Genomic DNA, 12,440 nt, shown 5'->3' on the forward strand with positions numbered 1-12,440 from the left:
TTCTCAGGTAGAGTGTACCCTGGGTCACTGTTTGGCCCTACTTTCTGGTCCACTGCACACCTGCTTCGCATTTCCTCAACACTCCTCTGGAACAACTGCCTAGCTGAAACCTCCACTCTTGGCCAGATCATTGCTTCAAACATTGTGATTTACCTAGTTTCCTGACCTTGTTTTGTCATCTCTGTTCCTAATTCCTACTGCTGTGTATTTTGGCTGGCCCCTGACAGCCACCCATCCACCCTTGGTAGAAAAACTGGATTTAAAATCGATCGAGCCATTGTCCAACAATGAAAGCCTGGCTCCTTGGAAGTAAGATAAAAAGACATGTAACAAAACTGGACTATCACCAAACCCTTTATCTTCAAGAAAGCATGACAATGAATAATAATAATACTCATTTTTAACCTTCCCAATAAGCTTTTGGCTAAACTGTGAAAAATGTGTAAGCAGATAGTCTCTACATTTTTGTCTCATGAGGTCTACAAATACCCAAGAAAAAAAAGCTGCTAAAATGCTTCATAGAGCTTAGAGCATCTGCAATTGTGTGGCTTCCTGTGACCTTTTCAATACAAGTGACTCACATTCACATTACACTTCGTGTTACACTAAATCATTTGATGCAATAACGCTGTAAAAATATAACTGGGTGCAGCTTATACAGATCTAAATTGACATCAAATGATAACTAAATTTGCTAGATTCTCATCCCATGATTTGTTTTAAGAATACAGGTGCTTTCATTGTTTACAGATCATCATTTCAGAGGCATGTCTGAATTACATCAACACAAATGGAATTTATGGTATTGATGTATAAATTTAAATTTTTATGGTATTGTATGAATGGGTGAAAGACACTATGAAAGCAAATTTTGGCACTTACATACACTTTACTTTATTCCAAAGCAAATTAAAAAAACAAACAAAAAAAAAACCATTTTGCCTTTGTAGTATGTTAAAACATAGCACTTTGATCTTCAAATCATTCTTTCGTCTTCTCATTCCTTGCAGTTGCATGTGAAAACTGCAATTTAGTCAGATTCTTCCCCATATGCTTAGTTTAGAAACAGTCATGCTAAGTGATGTAAAAATGTTTTACTGCCTCTTGCCCTCAGTACGTACTGTTTCACCGAGTCTCATGCTGTGGGGAAAGAAAAATCAGCCTGCTAATGAAATGTACAGCCGAGGCATACGAAGGACCAGATGGCCCCATGCCTCAAGGCCTTTGCTTTTAATTTGTGCCTTAAATGCTGAGCTGAGTGGAGTTTAGGAGAAAGGTGAGAAGGACTTCAAAGTGTGAATAATAACTTAATAGAGTGATGTTTTCCCTGTGGCGCTGCCTGCCTGGGACTTTTAAAGGAAGGGGTATAGTCCACAAATATAATCAAACAGTATATGAGCGACTTTGGTCTTTGCGATGCATGGCGCTCCCTTCACCCCAACAGTAAGGAATATTCTTTCTTCTCACATGTCCATCACTCCTACTCTCGTCTGGATTATTTTCTGGTCAGCAGCTCACTGCTGAGTAACATTACAGACACTGAGATTCATCCTATAGCTGTCAGCGATCATGCTCCTGTATCTTTAACACTAATACAGATGAATAATACTACACCAAGAAAAAACTGGAGATTACATCACTGCTCAAAGACGAAGAGTTCATCAAATACTTTAAAAAAGAATGGACTCTATATTTAGGCTTTAATGACATTCCTGGAACATCAGCATCTGTCCTCTGGGAAGCAGGGAAAGCCGTGATGAGAGGTAAAATAATCTCTTTCTCATCACATAAGAAGAAAGAAGAAAACAAAAAAATTCAGGAACTAGAGAAAAACATCAAATCCTTAGAAAAAGCCTATGTGTCACACCAAGATCAAGAAATATTAAACAAAATACGCAAGACAAAACTAGAATTAAATGAAATTATTAATAAAAAGACTAAATTCTTAGTACAAAGACTTCGCCTGCAAAATTATGAACACGGTAACAAATCCAGACAATTTCTTGCAAACCAGTTAAAAATCAGTAAAGAAAAAACAACTATATGTGCTGTTAAAGATTTATCTGGGAATACAATATATGATCCTAAAAAAATAAACAAAATTTTTAGGGATTTCTATGAAACTTTATATACACCACAAATAAACCCATCTAAAAACGAAATTGATCAATTTCTCGACAACATAACTCTTCCAAAATTATTAGACACCCAAGCAATGGCACTGGATTCGCCACTGACGCCAGGTGAACTCCAGGAAGCTCTGATAAGTATGCCCAATAATAAGGCTCCAGGTCCAGACGGTTTTCCAACAGATCTTTACAAAGAATTCTGGACAATTCTGGCACCAGTTTTTCACAGGATGTTGCAGGAAATCAAAGAAAATGGTAGACTACCACCAAATATGAACTCTGCAAATATCAGTCTCTTACAAAAACCAGGCAAAGACCCTGTATTTCCTTCAAGCTATCGTCCAATATCCCTTATTAATGTAGACCTTAAAATAATCTGCAAAGCTCTCTCAAAGAGATTAGAGAAAATAACCCCCCTTTTAATTCATCCTGACCAAACTGGTTTTATAAAAGGTAGGCACTCATCAACAAATACACGTAGATTACTTAATTTAATAGACTACTCATACAGTAAAAACATTGAAACCATAATATTTTCTTTAGATGCAGAAAAAGCATTTGACAGAGTTAACTGGAAATTTCTATTTGCAACTTTACATAAATTTGGTTTTGGACCCTCTTTCATAAACTGGTTAAAAATATTATATAACTCCCCAACAGCTTGTGTCAGAACAAATGACCAAACATCCTCCAGCTTCTCTCTTCTGAGGGGCACCAGACAGGGATGTCCACTCTCCCCTTCACTGTTTGCAATTTTTATTGAGCCACTAGCAGCAGCAATTAGACAGGCTACAACAATTAAGGGCATAAAATGTAAGAATATAGAACATAAAATCAGCCTTTATGCAGATGATGTGTTACTTTTTCTCCAAAACTCACAAACCAATATCTCTGGGGTAATTGCATTGATAAATTCTTTCTCAAGTGTCTCAGATTATTCAATTAACTGGTCGAAATCAACAGTTCTTCCGATTAATTGCTCCTTCCATAATTCTTCTCCTTCCCCACTGCAATGTGGAAATATAAAATATTTAGGTATTAATGTCTCTCCTAAACTTTCAGAATTAACTAAATTAAACCACATCCCACTTTTAAAGACAGTAGAAGGCGAACTGGCTAGATGGAAATCTTTACCCATATCACTCATGGGAAGGGTCGCCGCTATAAAAATGATGGTCTTGCCAAAAATAAACTATTTATTTTCAATGATCCCAAATAAGCCATCACAAGATTGGTTCAGATCTCTAGACTCGTATATTTCTAAATTCCTTTGGAAAGATAAACCCCCACGTATCAGCTTAAAAACACTACAAAGGACCAAGGATAAAGGAGGATTAGATCTGCCTAACTTTAATCACTATTTTTTAGCCAACAGGCTTCAGTTCATCTCTAGATGGTTTAAACACACCCTCTTAGATGAACCTTGGATAGATGTAGAACAGGCACTATGTAATAACCTAGAAATTTCAGACCTACCATTTATCAGCTCAAACATCAAACGACATGAATGCTTTAAAAGCATCAATATTAGCTCTTCTCTGACAGCATGGTGGGAGTTTCTAAAAATGACAGAGTCTTCATTAATCCCATGCAAACGTACACCTATCTGGAACAATCCGGACATATTACAAAACAATAATATGATAAACTTTCCAGATTGGAGTTGCAAAGGAATTAAATACTTGGAACATATGTTGGAAGGAACAGACTTTATTTCGTTTGACAGACTAGTTACACAATATGGGATCAACAAGAAACGATTTTTGAAATATCAACAAATTAAATCCATAGTAAAAAAGAAATTTAATCCCAGTGAAGCTGAATTACAAACACCACCAAGTGTGGTACAATTTTTTAGTCTAAAACCCCCCAAATTATTGTCTAAAATATACAGAACACTCTCTAAAATAGATGAATCAATATCCCTTCCTATTGCAAAATGGGAAGCAGATTTATCGATCAGCTTAGACCCAAACCTTTGGTCTCAGATATGCTTAAAAACCTTTTAATGGATCAGAAATCCCAGTTTGCAATTAATACAATACAAAATATTACACAGAGTGCACTATACTGGTCATAGGATGTTCAAGATGGGCTATACGCCTTCCAACAACTGCTCACACTGCACAGCAAATACACCGGACAATTACATCCACGCTCTTTGGTTCTGTCCACCTATGCATTGCCAAGAAAATGGTCCTCATTAACTGGAAAAATAAAAATAATCTTAATTCTAACCAATATAAAAACCATCTAATAGATCACATTAGTCTTGATACAACCTCTGCCATCACATTTGATCAATCCCTTTGGGCTCCTTTGGTCGGCTTCATCACTTAGTGGGGGTGGGGGGGTCATGGTTTGGTCCTGCCTTCGCTATTGTGGTTGATATTGGGGTAGGGACGGCCTTAGGGCGTCTGGGGAGTCCCTAGGGACGTTTCCCTAGAGGGCCTAACCTGGGGGATGTGGCCATGACCTGGTTAGGAGCTCTGGGGGCTCTTAGATGGTGTTTTCCTTGTGGCTGCGTACAGCGGAGATGGGGGAGGGTCTGTGCTGGCGGACATTGGTTACTGGCCTGGTAGCCTGGCTGCCCCTGGGGGGCTCCGGGACGGGCGTGGAGGCTTGGGGGTCTGGGGGTGCTCCGCCCCCCGGTCTGGGGTGCTGGCCGGGCCTTGGGGGCTTGGGTCCTGGCTGTTGTGTCGCCGGAGCAGTGGGCGGGTGGGTACAGGTGGGCTCAGCCCCAGTGCAGGGGACCTCTGGTGCATCGGCCCAACTAGGGGGCTCTCTAACTGGTGGGGAGGTTGTTATATCTTTGCAGGTGGTCTCCTCACTACAGGAGCTCACTCTGCAGGTGGGGGGAGAGATATAGGAGAGGTGGAGAATGAACTCAACCTGGGTGTCTATTGTCTTGTGTAGTTTGGGAGATGATTGGATGATGGGGTGGGTGCAGTTTTCTCTGGGGTGGAGTCGGGTGGGCTGCCCCAGACTCTGTGGGGCTGGGCGGTGCTGCTGCTGCGGGCCCCGGTCCGGATGGGCCTGGGCCCCCTTGCCCTGGTGGGTTCCAGAGCGTGGGGGTGCCTACTGGGGCCAGCGGGGGAGCTGGCCCCAGGGAGGGGCCACTTGCCCCTCCCTTTCTTCCCTCCCCATCCTCAGCTGCCTCCCTATTCCCGCTCTACCACACCCACCCACACACGCAGGGCTTGGGGTGCAGGTATGTCACCAGGGTGCAGGGGAGGCACTCCCCCTCTGTCCCCTTCTGGCCGCCTGTGCCTCAATTTTATTCTGCAACCTAGACATCCACATTACTCACACTCTTACATAACACATACATATAGGGCCGTGGGGGTGGGCACGTTTTACAGCATCCCTAACCCCCTAACCCTAACCCATCCAGAGGATGGTCGGTGTACTCCAACCCACCTCTGGCGCTGGTGCCCTACCCTCAATTTTAAATGCATTTAGACACTAAGGGTTTTCGGGAGGTGCCGTGCTGCTCTCTGAGAGGAAGCTAGTACCATGCTCTCCTGAGTTTTAAATGCACTTTAGAACAGCACACAGCAACACTACATATGAGCGGGTGTAGGGAGGTTTGAGGTCTTCACTCACCCCGGTTCTGTTAGCCGTCAGGGCTGGGGGGCTGGGAGGAGGTGCTGGCCGTCAGACTGGGGTCTGGGATGCGGGGCCTCCCTGCTACTGCAGATAAGGAGGTGGTCCGCTTGCCTCCACCCCAGAGAGAAGGGTTACATCTCCTGGGTCTAGGTGCGGCTTGCCCCTCTGAGGGCGGGGTACCTGGACCTGGGATATAGAGTATGTTTGGGGAGTGCGACTGTCTGTGCAGTGTCTATTTGTGTCTGTCTACACGTTGGGTGAGTGCCGAGTATTTGGTTGTGCATATGGGGGTGGGAATGCACGTCTGTGTCCGCGTGTGCCTGTTCGTCTGTGTCTATATGTCAGGTTGGGTTTTAGACTCAACCTCTCTGGGTACATCTCAGGCCCTCTAAAGTACGGAGGCCTATCTCCCCTCACCACACTCCCTGCCGGTGGCTGATGCCCTCAGACGTTGGTGTGTTGGTGGTCCTTGTCGTCTGGGGCTGGGCGCTCATGTATGTACCGGCTCACTCCTGGTGGCCGATTGGCGGGGCCGGGCGCCTGTGGCCCGGCTGGGCTCCTTCCGGGGGGTGGGATGCCCTCAGGCCTCTGGCCTCTGGGCCTGAAGCTCGGTCCTCTCTGGCACAGCTGGCTGCCGGCAGAGCCCGCGGGCACGCCACTGCAACCCCCTCTGGCCTCTGCTCCATAGCTGCGGGGTGACCTCTCGTTTGGGGCTCTACCCAGCTCTTCCCAGGAGGGTGGCACGGTTCCCCCCCTTTGGTGGTCCTCCTCGGGTCCTTGTACTCTGGGGCCTCTGGATATCTGGGGCCTGGATCTCCTCCATACCTGCTTCATACCCTGGTGGACGGGGCTATGGCTCCCCACACTCCCTAGCAGATCGTTACATGGAGAAACCTTTGGAATACAAGCATGCTGATCCACACAGGTATGCACACAGGTGTACACACGGGTGTTCACAGACGCGGACTACACCTTTCTTGGCTGCTGCCTCAAAGCACATTGTGCGCTGTCTATCTTGCGTGCTGCACAATAGCGTTTAATATTTAGTATCTATTGTTATCTACTGCTAGCTAGTTTATTGTGATGGTGCTGTTTTTTGTTTTTTTTATTATGTGGCTCTTTGTTGTTTTCTTTCTCTTCTGTTTTTTTTCTCCATACAGGTGATCCAGGTGTTTTGTTTGTTTGTTTGTTTTTTTTTCTTTCTTCCCCCCCTTCTCACCGTCTCTTCTCCCCTCTGGTTTTCTTTCTCTCCTTCTCTTTCTTTCATTCTTTCTCCCTGTCCTATCCTCCAGTCATGTCTGTCCCGTTTGTAGCAACCGAAAATAAAATAAATTCATAATTATAATAAAGGTCAATCAAATGGACCAATATGGCAAGGCCATGATGATCCACTTGGTAAAATAAATCCGCTTGGCATCTTTCTTGGCCTTAAGACAACAATTCTGATGGCTAAAGATCCAAACGGGACACAAAAAAAAAGAAAAAAGGAAGGGGTATAAGGCCCAGAATTCTCGACAGGATGGCTTAAATTCAAATCTACACCCCCAGCGAAAGTCCCAGCGCTTTAATGTAAAACAGCCATCTGGAAAATCTTCTGAATGTTACTCACTTTGCAGATGTGGCTATTTCTTTCAGTTGTTTTTAATTTTATTTTTTTCTTGTTAGGAGCATAGAAATCAAGATGTGTGTCACAGTGTGCGCCACTTGCCCATTTTCTCTTAAAATTTTGGGAGCAAATCTACTCAATGTGTCACTTTGTAAACGATTTGTAAAAGTAACATGAACAGCCTTGTGAACTGTACAAGAAACTCCATCAGTGATGTTTGCTGAGCTTCCAAGAAATCGATTCTGTTGCAAACAAAAACCATAAATTTAGGACAGCTGTATTAGAAGTGTACTGGTTGATTTCAGGGTTTTGTTTTTTTGTTTTTAAAAAGGTGCATGTTCAGTGCACAAAATCTTCAGTGCATTCAAAGTCTATCACCATGTGTACTTTCAAAGGCAAAAAGAGAGAGGTTTGTGTGTCCAAGGGTACCGGGAGCTTTGTTGTCAGGGAGCTTTTGCCCCCTGGCAGGGTCTCCCATGGCAAATTGGTCTTGGGTGAGGGACTAGACAAAAAGTGATTCAAAAACCCCTATGAGTGGAAGATCTAGGAAACAGTTCACCCTACCTGGCATAGGGTTACTGAGGCCCTGCCCTGGAGCCAAGCCCAGAGAAGGTACCCACGGGTGAGTGCCTGGTGGCCAGGCCTTAGTCCATGGGGCCCAACCGAGCCTGAAAAAGGGATATGGGCCCACCTTCCGGTAAGCCCGCCAACCGCAGGAGGAGTCGTAGGGGTCATGTACAGTGTGAGCTGGGTGGTGGCCAGGGACGGAGACCCTGGCTGATCTATTCTTGGTACTGAGACTACCAACTGGGACATCTGAACATCACCTCTCGGGTGGGGAAGGAGCCTGAGCTAGTGCGTTAGGGTTAACAGGTGCCGGCTAGGTATAGTCAGGCTCAACTCAATGCACAGCTTTTGCTTCTGGAACCAGTCTCCTGGTTCCAGGCTGGACTCTGTCTCAGTCTGGAGATGCTCTTGGTGAAAGGCGGCAGGCCGGGGTGTGTATCTTAGTATCCCCTCAACTTGCTGCCTGCACATTGAGTTTTTTCCCAGTAGATGAGAGGGTTTGTTCCCTGGGCCTTCGGGTCGGGAATGTTGTCTGCGCCATGACAGTTCAGAGTTACCAGCCTTCCTGGAGTCCCTGGGTGGGGTTTTTGAGGGAGGGTAGTCTTACTGGGAGACTTCTACGTTCATGAGAGATCTGCAACAGAGAGATCTGCAGGGGGTGTGATTTGGAGGAATGGGCTGCCAGATCTGAACCCAAGCAGTGCTCTATTACTAGACTTCTGTGCAAATCAAAGTTTGTCCATAACAAACATCATGTTTGAACATAAGGATGTCCCTAAGAGCATGTGGCACCAGGACACCCCAGGCCGTGGCCCAATGATCAATTTTGTTATTGTATCATCAGATCTATATGTCCATATGTTCTGGATGAACCCAGGTGAAGAGTGGTGCTGAGCTGTCAACTGATCACCATCTGGTATTGAGTTGGATCAGGTGGCAGGGGAGGATGCTGGACTGACCTGGGGTGCCTAAATGAATAGTGAGGGTGCGCTGAGAACGCGCCCCCTGTCCGTAAGACCTTCAACTCCCACCTCTGGCAGAGCTTCGACAGCAGCAGAGACTGGGGGCATTGAGTCCAAACGGACCATGTTCAGCACCTCCATTATTGACGCTGCTGCTGCACTGAGCTGCAGCCACAAAGTGGTTGATAACCACTGAACCAGATGTCGAACACCAGAGGTGAAGGGAGCCATCAGGCTGAAGGCGGAGTCCTATTGGGCTTGGCTAGCCTGTGAGACTTTGGAGGCAGTCGATAGGTACTGACAGGCCAAGCAGAAAGCAGCTTGGGCAGTGGCTGAAGCAAAAACTCGGGTGTTGGAGGACTTTGAAGAGCCCATGGAAAACCCTCATAGTGTTCTGTGGGAGGTGCTTCAGGAGTATGGGGTGTGGCCTGCTGCTACAAGCTATTTAATCCTTAATCAATTTAGATAGTTACTGCCCCAAGTGGAGGAGTTTAAGTATCTTGGGGTCTTGTTCACAAGTGAGGGGAGCGAGAGATTGACAGATGGATTGGTGCTTCGGTTGCAGTCATGCAGACACTATACCAGTCCATTATTTTGAAGAGAGAGCTAAGTGTAAAGCTGAGCTCTTAATTTACCACTTGATCTATGTCCCTCATCTATGTTCACAAGCTTTGGATAGTGACCAAAAGAACAAGATCATGGACACAAGCGGCAAAAATTAGCTTTCTTCGTGGGGTGGATAGCATGTCCCTTAGAGATAAGGTGAGTAGTTCAGCCATCCGGGAAGGGCTCAGAGTAGAGCCGCTCCACATCTCCATACTCCACATCGAAAGTGGAGTATGGAGGTAGTGCGGACATCTGACAAGGATGCCTCCTGGGCGCCTCATGGGTGAGGTGTTCCAGGCATGGCACACCAGGAGGAGGCCCCGGCCGTAGACCCAGGACTTGCTGGAGAGGTTTTACCTCTCAGCTGGCATGGGAACACCTTGGTCTTCCCCTGGACAAGCTGGATGAGATGACTGGGCACCAGGACACCCCAGGTGTAGTTAGGCTGCTGCACCCAGTCCTGGATAAACAGAAGAAAATGGATGGATGGATGGATGGATGGATGGACTTGTCTGCATGCCAAATGCTCTCTTCCCTGTTTCTCATAATCTTAGAGACTTGGCTGGAGTACCTCCTACGTTTCCACTGTCCCAACCAAGAAACTGACCTCACAGCCGTTGTTCGTAAGTGGTGCTAGTTTCAGTCATTATGCAAATGCACTGTTTATAAGGTTGAGGAAAAGTGCATTTAGCTGAGCCTGAAAAATTCACTTGAATGAGTGACAAAATGTTTCTCCCATTGTCCCATACATCCAGATGAAGATAATAAACTTTTTGGGGGGGCACTTGTAATAGTGTTTCCCCAGTTTAAAGTCTCTTGACTCTAAAGTAAATGAATCAAAAGAGAACAAAGAAATCAAAATTTTAGCACATATAAAAACCTGTAAAGAAAACTTCACTTAAGTATCTGTTTGGCCTGTACAGTTTCAGATAGGATTCTCAGCACTCTGCACCACAAACTCTTGCCAATATATAGATAAAATCATATGTCATTTTGGTCTGGGTGAAAGCAGGGCCTTTAACCATGTTGGCGCAGCGATCCCTCCTTTGGGTGGGGTGGCAAAAGATGACCTCTGCTTGGTAGGGATACCATAATAGCATCTGTGCGCTTGACAGTGTGTCATTACACACTAAATTTACATGAAACTCAAAAACCCAGGGTGGCAGGTCACGACGCAAAGCAACGGGGGGTGAAGATCCTCCGGTGCATGTCCAACTGTACAACCACAGATGAGTGGAGATTATAGAACTGCTCAGCCTGTAATGTGGCCCTTTGTACATTTCAGCGGTCGTAGAGGCATGTTTTACAACATTAGTACAAATTCATGAGATTGCTTTGTATTTATTCAATGTGATATTTAATTATAACACAAACAGCCTGGGATATTTTTCTGTGATTAACGCAGACAAAAAATGAAGATAGTGGTAAAGTAAATGATCTGTTGTGGACAGAAAAAAGTACCAAATAACTTCATTTGTTGTTAACTTCATTGTTTCTTGCAGTGCTACATAAACTCTATAAATCGAATTAGAAACTAATTTCTGAGAAGCACGTTAATTTTTACTGATAAGAAAAACACTGCTGGTTTTATTAAAAACGTCAAATGAGCAGTACAGCATGTCATGACCGCTCATATCTGCACAACAGAGTTGTGTTGAACATGCCTTCAGTAATGAGTGGTGGCAAGGCCTCTGTCAGTCAAATCAAAAGCCTCCAAGTGTTACCTTTGCATGAAAGTCCTTTAAAACATTATGGTCAGCAAAAAAGTAAATCTTAGCTGAGTTGTAACATTCTTGTTGGGAAAACTGTGATTTATGCATCACATAAAGTTCATAGATTGGAATAAAAGATTTACACAAAATATGCAAGCCCAGCTGACTCAAACCAGTTCAGTTCAATTTCATTTATACAGAGCCAGTTCACAACAGCTGTTGTCTCAAGTCGCTTCATAAAGATCCTACAATGTTAAAGAGAGAACCAAAGGATTTGGCGAGCAAAGAGGAACTGTTTAAACTGGCGACTGTCAGTTGATACCGGTGGTGTCAAGCATAAGGCCCAAGGGCCAGAATTGGCCTGGCAAAGACTCCAATCCACCCCACAGGACAGCTTTGGAAAGTGTGACGAAGTGCATGTAGCATGTCGTTTTCATGGTTAGCTTTTGCTATTCATACTACACCAAAGTAATTAAGCAATAGATAAACAAGAAAATGACAGAAAAGTCCCTGTTTTTCCACTGTCTGCTATAGAAATGTCGTTCCACATTTAAAAGGATTTTTTTTTTAAATTGGCATTTTCTGTAAATTGAAACAAAAGGGATTGTTTGCAAAGAGATATATGTTGCTGCACTTGTGATTGATTTGCACACAATCATTAGTTGTTATTAAAATTTAGCTCTATTCCACAGTATGTCTTGTGTCCTGTCTTCCTCCCCTTATCCCCCAACCAACTGCAGCACATGTCTGCCCCAAACTTACTGCCTGGTTCTGCCAAAGGTTTCTTCCTGTTAAAAGGGAGTTTTTCCTTCCCCACTGTCACTAAGTACTTGCTCATAGGGTGTTGTCTGTTTCTTGAGGTTTTCTCTGTATTATTGTAAAGTCTTTACCTTACAAATAGCAACTGGTTGTGATTTGGCACTATATAAATAAAATTGAGTTGAAGCTTAGTAATAGGTTTACTAACAGCTGCACAGCACAATAACTACACAGCGCAACCTTTTTGACACTGTAATTATGCCATCTGTCTGTTCTCAAGCTAAAAGTAAGCTATTGTGTTTTTGTTTTATAGTCTGTTTTATTCATAGAACAGGCTGTGTTATCTATCTTTGCCGGGATACTTTCCAATTGCTCTTTAGATCTGAAAGGATCCCTGACTTCAGAGGTTCATGGAGTTAGGGCACACTAATGCAGAACAGGATATAGCCTACATTTTATTACCTGTTGGTAATGGAGAGATAAAAAGCTA

Source organism: Perissodus microlepis, chromosome 11 (genome assembly GCF_051167445.1).
Source record: "Perissodus microlepis isolate ML-2025 ecotype Zambia chromosome 11, ASM5116744v1, whole genome shotgun sequence".
In the NCBI taxonomy this organism is placed as follows: domain Eukaryota; kingdom Metazoa; phylum Chordata; class Actinopteri; order Cichliformes; family Cichlidae; genus Perissodus; species Perissodus microlepis.